We start from the raw sequence: 18085 nt of genomic DNA on the forward strand, positions 1-18085 counted from the left end.
TGGCTCTCAGGTGTGACCTCACGCTGGTTTAAGGACCAAAACCTCCCGGAACTCACATGTGCACCTCTGTTTTACTTTGTACCACACTTGTCCTAATACTCTAAACTGTTTTAGCAGACAGATGTTAAAAATCTTTCCTGAAAATTCTGCTTAATGTTGTTACCCATCAAATGTCCCTAACAGGTTCAGGTTGGGAATTTTATGCGTCCCGATTTCTCTAGAATAATCGGTGGATTATGCCCGTTTCCATTGTCCTGGTTTATATCCTGACGTCATATTCCAGCGGCACAACGCAACATCTCGTATGAGCTGCTGAACACCAGGAGAACATGGTTCCTGCACTTAAAAGAAAACGATTGAGTGGCACCACAAAGTCCAGCCTATGAGCCAGTAGACTATAGTGTTTGGGAGTCACTAAATGAGAAAATATGTGGAACTGAGAGCAAACCTCAAGGACAGCTGGCAGAAAAATCCTCTCTCATAGATCAAGAGTTCAACTGTGTCATGTTTGATAGGTAATTTGATTTTATCCCATATTACCTTAAAGGACGACACACCCAGAGAGAGAGAGTAAATTGATTATTTGTTAATGTTCGATCACCATGCGTGAGCTGGGCCCAGACATCCAGCCCCCACTCTGCTACAGCCTCAAAGCCTTCACCTCACCAGCTCTGCATACCTGCGGTCTCCATCAGGAGACCAGAATGTTAGGTAATATTTAATCTCCATAACCCTGGACCCTGAAATAAACACACATGACAACAAGGAAGACATTTTACCCTGAGTCTCCAAAACAAGGAGAGTTAATGCAGGAATGGCCTTCTCCAAGGCTTCTTCCCACATCACTCCCGTGTGCTCCTAGTTCGTCACGGGCTTTATTCACCAAGGATGGGGAGAAGGCGGGCCTTCTCAAGTTACAGAGGTACAGAGTTTTCTCAGTCAACATCCTTGCTCAATCTTTTCATGAACAGCCACAGTTTGGCAAACACAGAGATTCATGATGTGTTAATAACACAAAATGAGCATCTTTTAGGCCTCAAAAAGGTACAGTTATAAAAATACCCAACAGAGAACCCATCTAAGAACTCCTGCAGGAAGAACAGGACCCAGTCTATCGATCATCCAGGTGAAATTAGGTCAGACTGAGCAGAAACACATTTCTGGAGAATCTGAATCATAAATCTGATTTCATACATGAAGACATGAAGCTGAAATTTTCATGAAGTGTTTAGAACATCTGCACATTTGAGCAGGAACGTTCCAGAACAGCATGGGCAATTTTTAATAAGTGGTTAGGTGTGTTCGAGGGGGTCATTAATGTAGTGTGTTTCAGTGAGAGTTACTGCATGTGTCAGACGTTTGAAGTATAAATACGTGTGTGTGTGTGTGTGTGCGCGCGTGTGCGTGTGTGTGTGACTGGAGTGTGCGTTTGTGCCCTTTCCAGCCGTCACTCCCTCCATAACTCTTGTGTCAGACCACTGTTGCTGTCAACAGACTTTATGGTTGCTAAGCAACCGGAGGGGTCGCTGCAGTGTCGATAGCTTCCAAGAGTTGGTCTCTGTAAATCCTGAACTGTCTGTGCGACCATGCTCCTCCAACATCTTTGACTCAGCAATGATGAAAAGAAGCATTAGTATCACTATTACCCATAATTCATTTGGGATTCCAATTGCAATCTGCTGGCAGAAGGTTTGACCCTAGAGGAGAGAAAACTGTGAGCATAATGTTAATGCAGCCAGTTCAAGGAGGATGGTGTCTTGTGGTTGATCCATAACTTACTTTGTACATCAGTACCTCAAATTTATTTACTTATTTATTCATAAACAATTGTCATAGAGAATCACTTAATTTGGTGTAAAGCCTGTTTCACACTGGGAGCATCAGTGGAGCAGAACGGCAGCGGAACATCACTGCTTAGAGGATATGAGGTGTTTCAAACCAGCCGCGGCCTAGAAGCAGCACGCCGCGCGGCGCAGGGCAGCACAGCGTTGCTAAAGATAGAATCAGGTTCTATTTTTGCCACAAGCCGCTTCTGGGACACGTCAATTTCCGCAGTTAACATAGGGCTAGACCGAAAATCACACACGGTTTCAATGTAAATCCCTGCTCATTTTCGTACTAAAAGGACTGCAGCGATGCGATTTCACACATATGTAGATGATGTGTTTGCTCCATCGTCATTACAGAAGTGCAGAGGTGTGTGTTTCATGGCTTTATTCCTGGCAGTGGAGAGGAACAACATCATACATGACATCAAACAGATGTATCTAACGTGATTTCCTTCTTTATGGTTTAATGGCTGATGGCCTAAACCAACTGTGATCTTTGAAGTCTCGAGGGATTTTGTGATCTTGCGAGTCCAGCGAGGAGCACAGCGAAGAAGCTGTTCTGCGACCAAGAATCTCCTGGTGTGTAACGGACCGCAATCAAGTTCCCAAATAAAACATGCTGCCATTCCGCACCGCTGATGCTTCCAGTGTGAAAGGGGCGTAAAACTGTTGTACATCTTTTATCTCATCAGCAGGATGCCAATCTCTTCTGATTACAAGCTTTTATCCACATACTCATTTCTTTGTATACTCTCGGTCATGTAGAGTTCTGTGATGAGAAACAAATAACTGTCTTATTTTAGTTGATGTTAGTGTCCTGTATTTTGGGACAAATGGGATTGTCCCACGTAGCTTGTTGGTTGGCGGAATCTATTCACACTTGTGGTTTCCTCTTTTTTAGCTAATGAGAACCAAAGCTTTCCTTACTGGGCTGAAGGTCTTCCCTTCTCAAAAGCTTTGCTGTCAGAAAGCCTTTTAATGATCTTTGGGTCACATTTAAAAAATGCCTTATGGAAATGAATCAGATGTTAATACTTAAAGTCATTATAATGTTGTTACTGGATGTCCTGATTAGCAGGATAAACTGAGTGTTTTCTTTCCTAGATCAGGTTTTTGGGTGGCTTTCAGAAGAGCCGAGCTAATTTAATGCCATGCTTCTGTCGAACCAACAGTATGTAGGAGATCTGCTCACCTTAACATCTGGCCTCTTCTCTCTTCTATAAACACGGGATCAATTACATGTCCATCTAATCAGGGTTGATAAATGTATTCAGTATGCTTTAGCTGTGATGGGTGGCCAGAGCCAGTGGGTGTATTGTTTTATTATAAAACTTCCAGATGTGGATTTTGACAGATATCAGAAAATCAGGAGTGGAATTTAAATTAAACACATCTGGCTCAGTGGAAATCAGAGAATTAGCAGCCAAGTTTATCAATAAAGTGGGCGTTTGAATATCCCGGTTTGGTGTCAGAGGGGTTAAACTCTAATTCTAATTCACAATAAAATATAAAACGTGGTCTGAGATGAGGGCCAATCTCTGTGGGTATTTAGCGAAACAGACGGTTGCCTTAAAATGCTTGGTAGCAAGTAAACTTGGAATGCTTTCACCTTCTCAGTGGCCTAGTGGTAGAGTGTCCACCCTGGGACTGGGAGATTTGGGTTCAATCCTTGGAAACCAATGCCTCACTGCTTGACACTCAGCTTTAAGGGGTTAGATTAGGGGGTTGAATCACCAAATAGTTCCTGAGCATGGCCACAGCTGCAGCTCACCGCTCACTACGGGGATAGGTCAAATGCGGAAATGAATTTCACCATGTGTGATGATGACTATGGGATTTTTCATAAAAGCAAGCAAGCAGAGAAGCAATAATAACCCAGTATGAAGGAGTGGACCCAGAACCTTGTGGAGCCAAAGGTAAACTCAGCTTTTAGGACTGATTTTCATAGAAGTATCCAACCAACCAAACACCCACCCACCAACAAGTAGGTTTGGGCATCGCGCATCGCTTGGAGCCGGTTCCAACTGTTCAATTTTCCTGGAATCATTCAAAGTTTTTTATTTCGATTCCTAGAATGCCGACAGAAGAGGAATCCGCGGCCGATCTCCGTGAAAAATAAACGTGATCCGCAAATTGTGATCAATGCTTTTCAGAGCTGATCACACCAGCCGTCCGTGTGCAGCACGAGCCCCCCCCCCCCCCAGATAAATAAACGCGTCTGCCGAACTTTTACTCCGTAATGTAAACTTTAATTCCTGCAGCGTAGAGGAAGCTTATTAAAATACGTCAACACGGTGGATTTAATAGAAGCTTTATAGAACAAACTCTGGATGGTGTGAGGTGAGTTTGTCTCACTGCAGAAATAACAACACACACGGAGCGTCAGCAGTCAGACGCAGCCGCTCACCAACACGCGTGTGTGTTGTGAACATTTTAATTTCCTTTTTGAATTATTTCTGTTGAGTTTTAATGTTTAAAATCTGTTAGATTGTTACTGACAGCAGCTACATTTAAGTTTCACTTTCTGTTCTGACTGATCGCTGCTGCAGCATGGAGGTGTAGCTCTCAGTCATCCTGGACATGATCATCCTGAGAGTTTTAGCTGAAAACAGCTGGACGTTTCTGGATATGTTGGACACATTTAGGTTTTCTGTCTAAATGAAGGTTATGTAATTGTTCATAGAATTAAAAACCATGTTGAAGTTAAGATTGTTTCATCAAGTAGGACCTGTGGTTAGCTGGCTCATGTAAAACATGTCACGTCTTGAAAGAATCGTAATCAGGAATTGATAGGAACCGGAATCGAAACGAGGAATTGGAATCAGAATCGGAATCGTTTAAAATCAAAGATGCCCAACCCTTCCAACAAGCCAACCCACCATCTAACAAACCAACCAACCGAAACATCCACCCACCCACTCACCAACCAACCAACCAAGGGGGTTGAGGGTCTACATCGCACACGAGCACGTTCTTTTTTTGATAGTTTCCTTTAAACTATGCTTATGTAAGGTCCAGTCTTACCAATGATGGTTTTATCCCTATTGGTAAATAATCTCCTCTTACACAAATTTTACTTTGTACAGGTTCTACAAAGTCATTTACAACCTGTTTATCATCCCCTGTAGTGTTTGTCAAAATGACAAACACTACAGGGGATATCAAGCCCCTGATCCTCCCTACTTTCTAATGACAACAATAGTTCAGGAGATAGAGTGGGTTGTCCAGTAATCAGAAGGTTGTAGGTTCAAACCCGCCTTTCCTGCTGTTGGTGGTCAGAGAGACAGGTGGTGCCTATGCTTGGAAAGCCTCACCACTGTCAGTGTGCCCCAGGCCAGCTGTGGCTACATATAGCTTATCACCAGGGTGTGTGTGTGTGTGTGTGTGTGTGTGTGTGTGTGTGTGTGTGTGTGTGTGTGTGTGTGTGAATGGATGAATGATAGACTGTAGTGCAATGCGCTTTGGAGTCCTCTGAAAGGCGCTATACAAGTGTGGGTCATTTATCTGAGCTCCAGATCTTAGAACCACCTGCCTGTGAAAATCAGACTCATTAATGTTAATTTCTCCTGTGTGTTTATTTATGTTTACTGTAATATTCTGTGTGAATCTTTGTGTAATCATTGTATTTGGATTAGTTCTGTAGTAAACAGGCTCTGAGGTGTGTTGGAGCGAGCTGGAACAGCACTGGCTTTCACTTGAACTTTAACGAGATAGCACATGCTACTGCTAACGTCCTTGTGACACATTCCACAGCACACCTTCATGATTCCTGCAGAGGCAGTGGGTCACAGCTATTTAGAGAGCAAACAACAAGTCAAGCCTGAGTAATGAGTCTGCGTCAGTGTGGAGACACGCAACGCCATTATCCGTCCTTGCAAGCCTCAGGCTCACAAGGCCGGATGGAGTTGAGCTCTCTTTTCTAAACAACCGTCCGTCGAGACGGAGAACGCAAGCTTGTGATTGGTCAGGACGCCGCTGTCGTCTACACCGCCGCTGTCGTCTACACTGCCGCCATTGCGCCCTCAAAAACATAAATAGAGCCGAGGATAACTAGTGGCAGACACGGAGAAGCTTGAAGAATACCTCGCGAAAAAACTCTAAAAATATGAACGTTTATTTCCCCCGTGACTGGAGGAGTGAAAAGATTCGCAGCAAGCGTTTTATTTGTGGACGGAAATGACAGGAAACGTGGGTTTAGAGGTGGGGAGCGCATGAAGAGGTGGAGGAGGATGAGAGACAAATTTGTCCGTGTTAAAAAGTATCTTATATACAAACAAACACAATATAAACACACTATCTTGGACCGATACATGACAGGATACCACAGAACAGCGCTACGCCCTCTGTTGTCCTGGCGGGGAATTGCTTTGCAACACTCCCCAGGAGACGGAGAAGTATGAGAGCAAAATATCTCCGTCCGTGCATGTCTCTCCCTTTTGGAGCTGACGGAGAAGTATAAATCCAGCTTTAGCTCTGAGAAAGTTATTTACTGATGAAGAATAGCACACCCATGGTTTTGCTGCCATGGTGTTCTCCTTGAGTTGACTCGTTTTATAGTTATTTATTGGGCAGAAGTAGCCCAGGAGGTAGAGCGGGTTGTCCAGTAATCAGTGGGTTGTAGGGTCAATCTCAGCTCCTAGCAGAGAATGCTGCTGTTGTGTCCATGGGCAAGACACTTAACCCACCTTGTCTGCTGGTGGAGGTCGGAGGGACCGGTGGCGCCAGTGCTCGGCAGCCTCGTTTGCATCAGTGTGCCCCAGGGCAGCCGTGGCTACATCGTAGCTCGTAGCGCGGCCGTGTCTGCTCACCGCTCCCCACTGGGATGGGTCAAATGTGGAGGACAAGTTTCACCACACCAGTGTGTGTGAAACTATGGGACTTTAATCTTAATCTTTAATCTTCGCCAGCATAGATGTCAGTGAATGAATGACTGATTATGCTGTGAAGCGCCTTGGGGGTTGTAGAACCCTAGATGGCTCTATACAAATACAGGCCATTTACCTTTTATTTATCACTATATTTAAACATCCACTGATGTTTAGAGGTTTACTTCAACACTGCAGCCTATTGCAGTGGCTCTCTAACCTTCAATCCTTCTAGATACAACAGTAGACCTCATTCTGACCAGGAATCAGCTTACATATTAGATGTTTAGGTACTTTTTTTTTAACTCAAACAGCAGAAGAGCCACCAGGATTAGATGTTAAACCATCTGAAGAAGGCATCCATCAACTAAAAACCTTCCAGTGGCCCTTCAGCTCTTTATTCTTTGCTAATCGAGAGGTTTTTGTTCAACAGCTGTTTGTCAGGCTGGCAGTGGTAATGTGTTACCATTTTTATTCATCATTGATGAGTCTCTGTGCCTAACATAACTCAATGTGCATCATTAGTTACATGAAAAAAAAACAACTAATCCCTGAAAAAATAATAAGTATTTTTCAAATATATATATAAAAAATGTCACACTGAGCAGGAGGAGGTAGGACCCAAAATGCAGAAGCCCAGAACGACTCGACGCAAGAGCAGTTGAAAAAGGTAAAACCCTTTTATTAAGGTGGCAACACAAAGTCACTTAGGGACGCAGGAGTCAAATCCAGAAAACTGAAAATCAGGAAGCCAAAAAACAAAAGCTCAACTATGAGCACAAAGACTAGAACATGACGAGGGAACAAAACAACGCTGACTCACAACAATGGACCGACAAGCACTGAAGGACAAGACAGGGTTTTTAAACACAGAGGGAGGTGATCAGGGGACCAGGTGACAGGTGAGAGGAGTGAGATCTTGAGGGAAGGCAGGTGCGTACAATCACCTACATGAGGGGAAAGAAACAAGCAGGATGGCAGAAAAACCTTAACCTGTAAAACACGGATAAAACTAAGGCCCAGTCCACACGTAGCCGGGTTCTTTTTAAAACGGATATCCGCCCCTCCAAAAACTTGCATCCACACCACCTCGTTTTAAAACAAAAAACTCTGTCCACACGTACCCGGATAAATACGTTGTTAAGGACATGCCAGACCTGTAGGCAGCAGTACTTCCCCCGTTCTTAACCTCGTCCTTCGTCTGTGGTCTTCCACAAGGAGCAGTAACTCCGCTTGCAAAAACAAACAAGCAAAAAGCGCTTGGACAATTGATAAAGCGAGCGCAGCTCTGAGGGCATCCATGCTGTCGGCTAGTGTAAACACAGGTCGCACACGTGATGTCAGCATTTTTTGTCGCGGAAAGTGACGTTGCGGACCTTAAAACTCCGGTTTTGTCTGTCTACACGCAGACACCCAAAACGGAGAAAACGCAGATCTTCACTTTGGCCGAAGTTTTAAAAAAGATCCGTTTTCGTGTGAAAAAACTCCGTTTTCGTGTGGATGACAGGCCAAAACGTAGGAAAATATCTACGTTTTGGCAGATCCCCGGCTACGTGTGGACAGGGCCTTAGCCTAAAGACTGAGGGCCAAAAAAAACAACTAATAACTAGATGGATGAGGAGGACACCTGAGGGAAGTCTAGAGAGGGCTGGCCATAACAATGGGACACAAGAGGAGAACCTGGAGTGAGAACAGGAGGAGGCTGGGGACAGAGGGACACAGAACATGATAAAAAATTCTAGAACTGTGATTTTTTTTTTCTCTTTGGAAACCAGTTGTTCATCTGTCAGTTCGAGGCTAAAAATTCCTGCCAATGCGTGTTTAGCCTGTCCTAACAGTCCTGATACACACTGAGCCCGCTGGAGGATTTTCCAGAGGTGAAAGGGGCCGTCTGTCTGACTTTTCTCCATGGGGAGTAAGCTGTGGTGCATTAGGAGCATGTGGGAGCATCTAAACTCCTACTTATAGGCTGCTGGATGGTCATTTATGATGGAACAAAGCTACATATGAACACACCCACCCAGCACTAGACCCATCAGGTCCCACAGTTGCTCTGGAACGTATAAATAAAACTCATGCCATTTGACAGCGAGGAAAATGAAACTCCTTCGATATCCTTGGGAGCATTGGATGTGCACTGATTGTTGTTTTCTGGCAGCTGTCATCACCACGGTGATGGGTGTTTTTCAGGAAGTGTGTTTTATTTAGGTACCAACTGTGGCTCTGTCAGTGTATCCTGTTTTGTCTGCTCCTCAGACTTCTCTAAGCCGACTCGAGACACCGTCAACACCAGACAGCTGCAGACAAAAGGGATTGCAAAACAAGTCAGGCACACTTTTAATCTTAATCAGCTTTTGCTCTCCAGAAGGAGTTCACATCATGCAAACAGTATGTGAATGCAGAGAGGAGTACTCAAATGTGAAAATATGCAGCCACGCCCTCGTGCAAGCTGGTGTGAATAAAAAGTGAGCATGTAGAGAGAAAAATGTTGTTTTTATCCACGGTCACACGCTGCCTCTTTGCCAGTTACACACCCCATTTTATCAACACTGAGGAGTGAGCTCCCACTGTGGCTTGTGCTGCACTTCATGTCGTTCTCCATAAACCTAAAAAGAGTTTTATTCTCAACGTGGGAGGACCCACACGTCTCATAAACACTCAGTTTTTGTTTTCCTTTGCCAAAGTCAACACCCCAAACTGACCTTTCTGAAAAAATAAACTCACATTTCCATGTGACATTTGCAGCTGGCCAAGGTGTCCTCACTTTACCTCTGGGGAGGTGTGTTAATGTAAGAAAGGTGTGACATTATAAAACTCAACAATGGCTAATTTCCTTGATTAAATTTCCACGATTGGTGCTCCGTTCCACTCTCTCCATGTTGTAGCATAAATGCTGTATCCTTTACCATCCTCAGGTTTGATCATTTTCACCCACCCGCTGTGTGTCCTCCTATTTCTGGGGTTCTTCAGGGGTCCCTCTTTGGTCCTGTTAGTTATGCCTCCATCAGGTTTGATTCCTAAAAAGCACAATGTTGCCTTTCACTCTTTTACTGATCTTCAAAAGCTTCCACTGTCGCTTCTACTGTTCAGATCAATGATTTTAAATCAATGATTCAATTTTGCTTCCAACTAATTTTAGTCCAATTCATCCTGATTTTTATTGTTCAAGTATGTTATTTTATTGTAAATAATTCTTATATTCATCTGTCTTTCACATAAAAGTATTTTGTACATATTTTACAGCACTTGGGTCAATGAGGGTGTTTCAAGTAAAATGTGATTATTTTTGTTGATATTTCCATCTGATGATGTCACATTCTTCTAAACTTTCTTAAATTTTCCAGTCTTTAGCAAACAAAGTTTTCTTTTACCCAAAATCCTCCTTCTACCAAGTCTGCCTTTTCTGCGATCCACTGAATACCTTTCTTATTCATTTTCTCTTTTTTTAATCACAATGTTTAACTTTTCTCATTTTTATATTTTTAAACCATTTTTAAAAATCTTTTTTTTTTTGTTTTAAATGTTTTGTTTTTGTGAAGCGCCTCATTAGTTTTATGTTGAGAGGCGCTATATAAACGATAGTTTCTTCTTAAAATTAGGCATCAAATAGTTTGTATTTTTGTCTTCTTTTACCCACGGTGTCTCACTGATAATAGATTAACGCTTTTCTCACACACCCACTCAGGATTCAGATTACACACCCAAGCTTCTGTAGATATCACTTATATTACATAACTCATATTTTCTCTTCTGAATTAGAACTTTAACTCATCCTGTCACCCGTAAAAATACTCTGAATGCATACGTGTGACCACCAGACCCGTCTAACGATTTAGGCCAGTGGTTCTCAGTCCTGGTCCTGGAGGGCCGGCATCCAGCACATTTTAGTTGTTTCTCTGCTCCAACACACTTGATTCAGTGAGTAAACCACCTCTGCAGCAACTCATCTGGCTCTGCAGAAGCCTGTTAATCACCTGCTGATGCAAATCAGGTATGTTGAAGCAGGGTTCAAATTAAAACGTGCCTGATACCGGCCCTCCAGGACCGGAATTGAGTACCGCTGTATTAGAACTTGAATCAGCAACAGCTTGTTTGATCTGTCTCCTTGAATTTCAGCTTCTGTCTCTTAGCTTAACATTAAATAAATGACTTTGATTTACAGAACTGTCTTTTTCTTTACTGCGGACATAAACTGGACATTCCTTTAGGCATACCTTACACGGTTGGATAATTATGCATATATTTGACCCTATTCTCTCCTACTGACTACCCGAAGGATGCCCTCATATCAACGGCAAACAAGCATGGTGAAGGTCATGTGTATCCAATCAGAAGGCAAGATGATTGAAATTCATGGCAAACTCTTCTTTCCCCACATTTGCTTTCCCAAAGTCACGTTTGATCTTGAGAGGTTTAGCAAACTTTCCGGTCTGATCTGGGATTGTTTGTGTGTGAAATCGGTTCAGGTGTCACATGTAGATTTAGCCGTGTTACTGGATGCCTCACACTGAAGGATTTTTTAATCCCACGTGTGTTGTCTCATGCTGTTTAAGCTATCCAACAATTTTAGAAACATGCAGTGCGACTCAGGCTTTAGCTGCATTGGCAACCTTGAATATTTTTTTCAGGTAGTGTTCAGAATGCATGTTACTCAATAAAAGCAGCTTAGTAGTTTATTTATACAGGTGCTGGCCAGTAAATTAGAATATCATCAAAAGGTTGAAAATATTTCAGTAATTCCATTCAAAACGTGAAACTTGTACATTATATTCATGCAATGCACACAGACCAATGTATTTCCAATGTTCATTACATTTAAATTTGATATTCATAAGTGACAACTAATGAAAACTCCAAATTTGGTATCTCAAAAAATTAGAATATTCTGAAAAGGCTGAATATAGAAGACACCTGCTGCCACTCTAATCAGCTGATTTACTCAAAACACCTGCAAAGGCCTTTAAAAGGTCCCTCAGTCTTGTTTTGAAGGCACCACAATCATGGGGAAGACTTCTGACTTAACAGCTGTCCAAAAGACAATCATTGACACCTTGCACAAGGAGGGCAAGACACAAAAGGTGATTGCTAAAGAAGCTGGCTGTTCGCAGAGCTCTGTGTCCAAGCACATTAACAGACAGGCGAAGGGACGGAAAAAATGTGGTAGAAAAAAGTGTACAAGCTCTAGGGATAACCGCACCCTGCAGAGAATTGTGACGACAAACCCATTCAAAAATGTGGGGGAGATCCACAAAGAGTGGACTGCAGCTGGAGTCAGCGCTTCAAGAACCACCACGAGGAGACTCATGAAAGACATGGGATTCAGGTGTCGCATTCCGTGTGTCAAGCCACTCCTGAACAAGAAACAGCGCAAGAAGCGTCTCGCCTGGGCCAAGGACAAAAAGGACTGGACTGATGCTGAGTGGTCCAAAGTTATGTTTTCTGATGAAAGCAAGTTCTGCATTTCCTTTGGAAATCAAGGACCCAGAGTCTGGAGGAAGAGCGGAGAAGCACAGAATCCACATTGCATGAGGTCCAGTGTAAAGTTTCCACCGTCAGTGATGGTGTGGGGTGCCATGTCATCTGCCGGTGTTGGCCCACTCTGTTTCCTGAGGTCCAGGGTCAATGCAGCCGTCTACCAGGAAGTTTTAGAGCACTTCATGCTTCCTGCTGCTGACCAACTTTATGGGGATGCAGACTTCACCTTTCAACAGGACTTGGCACCTGCACACAGTGCCAAAACCACCAGCACCTGGTTCAAGGACCATGGTATCCCTGTCCTTGATTGGCCAGCAAACTCGCCTGACCTTAACCCCATAGAAAATCTATGGGGTATTGTGAAGCGGAGGATGCAATACGCTAGACCCAACAATGCAGAGGAGCTAAAGACGACTATCAGAGCAACCTGGGCTCTCATAACACCTGAGCAGTGCCACAGACTGATCGAGTCCATGCCACGCCGCATTACTGCAGTTATTGAGGCAAAAGGAGCCCCGACTAAGTATTGAGTGCTATACATGCACATTCTTTTCATGTTCATTCTTTTCAGTTGGCCAACATTAGAGAAACAAACATTTTTTCATTGGCCTTTAGAATATTCTAATTTTCTGAGATACCAGATTTGATGTTTTCATTGGTTGTCACCTATAAATATCAAAATTAAACGTAATAAACATCGGAAATACATTGGTCTGTGTGCATTGCATGAATATAATGTACAAGTTTCACGTTTTGAATGGAATTACTGAAATATTTTCAACCTTTTGATGATATTCTAATTTACTGGCCAGCACCTGTATTTAGTAAAAGGGTGGTGGTCCCCCCTATCTGGCCACTCTCCTGAACAGACATTCCCCATCACGCGCTCTGTGCTCCTCCGGCCGAGGCCTGCTCGCTGTCCCTCGTTCTAGGTGTCGTACTCGCGGGGACCGGGCTTTCTCAGTCCTAGCACCGTCACTCTGGAACCAGTTGCCACCCTCAGTTAGGCTGTCCCCATCTCTGCCAGTCTTTAAGAATCGCCTAAAAACACACCTCCTCCGCTTGGCGTTTCCTGAACATGTTTGAATTTGGCCCTCTTTTATGTTGAATTTATTTCACAGTTTTCATTGGTTCACTCAATCCCTTGTTTTACACATTTGTCCTGTACCAGAATGTTTCACCTTTTTTGTAATTTGTATTGCTTTTATTTTTGATTTATTCAATATATTTACCTTCTACTGTAACATGTTCAGCGCCTTGGGCTTCCTGACAGGGTTGCGGAAGGTGCTTTATAAATAAAGCTTTGATTGATTGATTAAAAGACACAACAACCCACCTCTGATCTAATCCTTTGTTATAGATGATGTCAGCAAAGTGCATGTTGTAGCTGATATAGGGATTGCATAAATAGTGCACAGCAATCATTCATGTGCACTAATTCTAGGGAGTAGTTGCAGTCGGCCTTGCTTTGAAGTCTAGATGGTGGGTCGAGTGGTGATCTAACAGCAGATGGTTGTGATGATCTCAGCAGGGTGGCTGTTGGGCTGTCTGCTTCTTGGAGGTTGGCTGCACAGAACAGAATGCAGCCGAAGGGAGTGTGCACATTTGTCACGGCCGGGGTCAGGTGAGCTGACCTCACATACTTGTGTTTGGGTTTGGGGTTTCACAGAGACGTGAAAGATTTGGAGATGCGCGTTCTGCCACAGGCTTAAGGAGGTCCAACAGACCAAGATCTTTTTATGGACAACACAGACTTAGTTAGATCAGTTGTGTACTAAACAGAGGTATTAGACCAGCTCACAATTACAATTCAATGCAGAGTCATCTAAAGACACTTTACACGTGCACTTAAGTCTAATTAACAAATTGTTTTCTGGCATGTTGTACTGGACGACTTTGGGTTCACTTTCTGAAACCACCAGGTCACTATCACCTAGATTGAATTTGACTGCATGCTTTGGGTTTAAATCTGAATTAGGGCTGGGTGATATGGACTAAAACTTGTATCTTGATATCTTTTAGCTGATATTCCTTATATATCTTGATATGTTTCCTCCTGTAAAATATTTACAAGCTAACTGCCTCAAGCTCTGGAAAAATGGTATACATAAATTCATCAGCAGATTAAATGCATAAAAAAGTATTGATTCTTGTCCATTAACCACTAAGGTGGCATTAACCTTGGTGCCATCTCTATCAGTCTGAGCTTTAGTAACACTGATACAGCTGTCCGTCAACACAAGTAGGTCTATATATTTGTGTGTAACCTGCGTCTTACAATCTCTTAACTTCTTCAACAGAATCACTCGTAACAGAGCATTTCCCTGCATAAGAAAGCGACAAAAACCAGAACAATTTCTCCTGCTTGTTGAACTAACCTTTAAAATAAAATGTTAACCCTAACGTTAACTATTCAAACCGTTACAATGTGTCTGAGGTCATTTGGCCACTCCGGCTCTCCATAGATGTTTCCTGATTACGCGAGGAGGGGTTTGGACTGTCTCTTTGCACAAGCTCAAAAACGAGATGTTACATCTCAAGCAGTTTATCCTCCTGAAAAACATAAGTTAAATAAATAAATAAATAAATAAACAGAAGTGCGTCAGGACATGAGCCATGGTGAAAAGGCTCGCTAAAACACGACCGAACGTCCCCAAATAATGTAAAACCACGAAGCCAAATACAAAGAACGTTGACCCAGAGATTTCCTGATTAAGCAGACAAGTGAGAAGACATGTAGTGACCACTTAGAAACGACACAAGTTAGCGGCTAGCGTTAGCTTTGCCTGCTAACTCTAGAAGCACACTGGTTGTATAGTTATATCGATAGAAACGTTACTGAGTCATCTTGCTTATGCTGTTGTGTAGAATCCTACGATAACTTTAGCTACGTGCCGTTCTTCTATACTTACACTGAACTGAAATAAACTTTAAATGGTAATGACAGAGTAGCTTAACTTTGAGCAGCCATTACAGTGAAATCATTTATTATTGACAACTTAGCAAAACCACTTTTAGGCTGCAGGAGTGGGGGGTGTCTTGCGGAAGTGTGGGGTATTTTAAGGGCTAGCTAGTTTCTGTACAATCAAAGCACGGGTTGGATCCATAATCCTAAACTTGCTCTTTGTGAGGGTGGCTCAGCCTGGTCTTGGAGATAAGGTCAAGAGCCCAGAGGAGAACTGTTGGTCCTCCTCATCTCCTCATCTGAGGTGGTTCAGACATAAGGTTGAGATGCTTCCTGGTCAGTTTTGTGTAGGATTTTGGGCACTGGGAAGAGACCTTTGGACAGACCTAAACCTCCATATAGGACAGGGTAATCCTACCCTGGTCCTGGAGGGCCATTGCCCCACATGTTTCATCTGGTCCCTTGTTCCAACAACCCTTATTCAATGGTGGAATCGCCTCTTCAGCAGGTCCTTAAGTTCATCAGAAGTCTGTCAGTCACCCACTGATTCAAACCAGGTGTTGGATCAACATATTGCTACTATTGGTTGTTCCTCATAGATGTAAAGCCAGAGCAGATGTGTAAAGTTGTGTTTGCATTTAAGTCGTCAGACTTAACCTCAGATTTCTGTTTTCCTCCCAAATCGTGTCTCCGTTACTTCAGATCAGAGTCAGCGGGCTGAGCGCGGTGCAACAGCCAACCAACACACACACACACACACACACACACACACACACACACACACACACACACACACACACACACACACACACACACACACACACACACACACACACACACACACACACACACACACACACACACACACACACACACACACACACACACACACACACACAGACATACACATACACACATTTTTACATCAAGACTGGATTACTGTAATTCATTACTCAGGAAGTCCACAGAATGTAGTTAAAAGTCTTCAGCTTGTCCAAAATGCTGCAGCTAGAGTTCTGATGAGAATTAAAAAGAGAGATCATATCTCTCCTGTCTTAGCTTCCCTACATTGTGTGACGATTGGCAGGTGAACTGAGAGACCAGGAAGTTCGGCTGTAGCATGTACGAATGACCCAGATGCGGAAGAGCGAGCGTCGGGAGTAAACAGGCACGCGGTTGGATCTAGGAGTGACCGCGGGACCCGACCAGAGGGTGGGCCGAGCAGATACTCCAGAGTAGAATAGAGTTGACTTACTGAGTCAATGATAGTAGGGAGTTTGGTAGTCTGAAATCTCATGAGTCGGATTGTTGAAACGATGACTGAGTAGAGGCGAGAGGGCGAGACTGGGATTGATGACTTAGGTGGTGAAAGGGATGCTGGGAGTTGTAGTTAGGAGGAGGGGTCCCGGTTGGAGTAGTGATGTGGGGCTGAAGTCGTGACACATTGGCTGCCTGTTAAATTCAGAATAGATTTTAAGATCCTCCTTCTCACATATAAAGCTCTTAACAAATCAAGGTCCATCATACATCAGTGACCTGATTATTCCATAGGTTCCTAACCGAGCACTTCGCTCTCATACTGCAGGTTTACTGGTGGTTCCCAGAATATCTAAATGGGAGGCAGTTCCTTTAGTTATCAGGCTCCACTCTTGTGGAACCAACTCCCAGCTTTAGTCCATGAGGCAGACACCTTGTCTACTTTTAAGACTAGACTTAAAACATTTTTATTTGATAGGGCCTATTGTTAAAATATGAATGAATAATAGCTTGATGTAAAAATGTGTGTATGTGATGTTCTAACATGGTATAGCTATAAATATATTGTGGAGATTAAACAAATAAAGTGGTTCTCACATATGTCTAAGTCCTCAATAACGAAAGAAACTATTAGACTATCCGGTTATCAGCAGTGCTGCCAACCCCCACGCATTGAGCATGAGACACACGCATTTGACCCTCTTCATGCGCTCTCTCGCCAGGGTGAAACAGTCCACGCACCACCCCCGTTCTCACGCATTTAAATGTTCTAAAGTTGGCAGTCCTGTATCAGTCTCACCGAACCGCCTCACTTCCATGGGTCCTCAATTCATCACACACTCACGAATTTAGCAGCAGAACGCCACTGGTGTGTGAGAGGTTCTCCGCTCAATAACACCAGCGAAGGAGAAACAGCCGGCTTCTACCACTTCAACTTTGGGACAAACTACCCGAGTCCCAAAAAGAAGAAACATCAAGAGATTTGGACCTAGAAAACAGCGACTGGTGTTTAGCTCTACTCTGTTTACTCTGGCAATGCGTGTTCTAATATCAGGCTGATGTGGCCTAGGCATGCTAGCCAACCAGAGCGGTGAGAGTTCTGCGACCATGTTTGTGCTTAAAAGCTGGCTTGTTTTTTTCTAGATTTGCTCTTGCAGCTTTAGACGGTTTATGGGACATTATCACTGCTTTCAAAATGCCACAAACCAACGTAGGGACTTTTAATTAAACTTTAGGAAGTCGGTGCACATACATTTATATCAATGGAGTCAATAAAATGTAACCTATAACTTAGTCAGTTTTACAAATATTGAGGTACATTTTCATGCATTGTGTCATCTGTTTGCCATGTCCAGTGTCTTTAGGTCACCTGAACTCCCCACCTTAGACCACAGCTATAGGGCCAGCTGCTCCTCACCTCTCCCTGTATAAATAGTTCAGTTTCAACACTCTTTAGTCAGATCCCTCTGTGACCTCTCTGCTACCATCTGATCCTAAAGTGGTCCCATTTTTTTTTTACTTTTAAGGTTTTTTTTCTTTATTCCAGCCATGATAAGCATAACATCAGATAACACCCTTAAGAGTTAGTCCTTAACCTTAACATAAAAATGAAGTTTACTTTTTACTGAATTTCTTTGGTCACTCACCCACAGGTTGGTTGGTTGGTTGGTGTTTGACCCAGGGTGCAGGTGAAGGAGCAGGAGGCAAGTAAACTAAAATGTCAAGGACACAAAAAACAACAGAATAACTGGTGA

General features: G+C 43.2%; 1 protein-coding gene across 14 annotated transcripts in view; it reads left to right on the forward strand.

The window, feature by feature from the left end:
- The window catches only part of ablim2 (actin binding LIM protein family, member 2), a 111435-nt gene that overhangs the window by 42917 nt on the left and 50433 nt on the right, over window positions 1–18085 (forward strand). The window lies entirely within an intron of this gene.

This window comes from Nothobranchius furzeri, chromosome 3 (genome assembly GCF_043380555.1).
Source record: "Nothobranchius furzeri strain GRZ-AD chromosome 3, NfurGRZ-RIMD1, whole genome shotgun sequence".
In the NCBI taxonomy this organism is placed as follows: domain Eukaryota; kingdom Metazoa; phylum Chordata; class Actinopteri; order Cyprinodontiformes; family Nothobranchiidae; genus Nothobranchius; species Nothobranchius furzeri.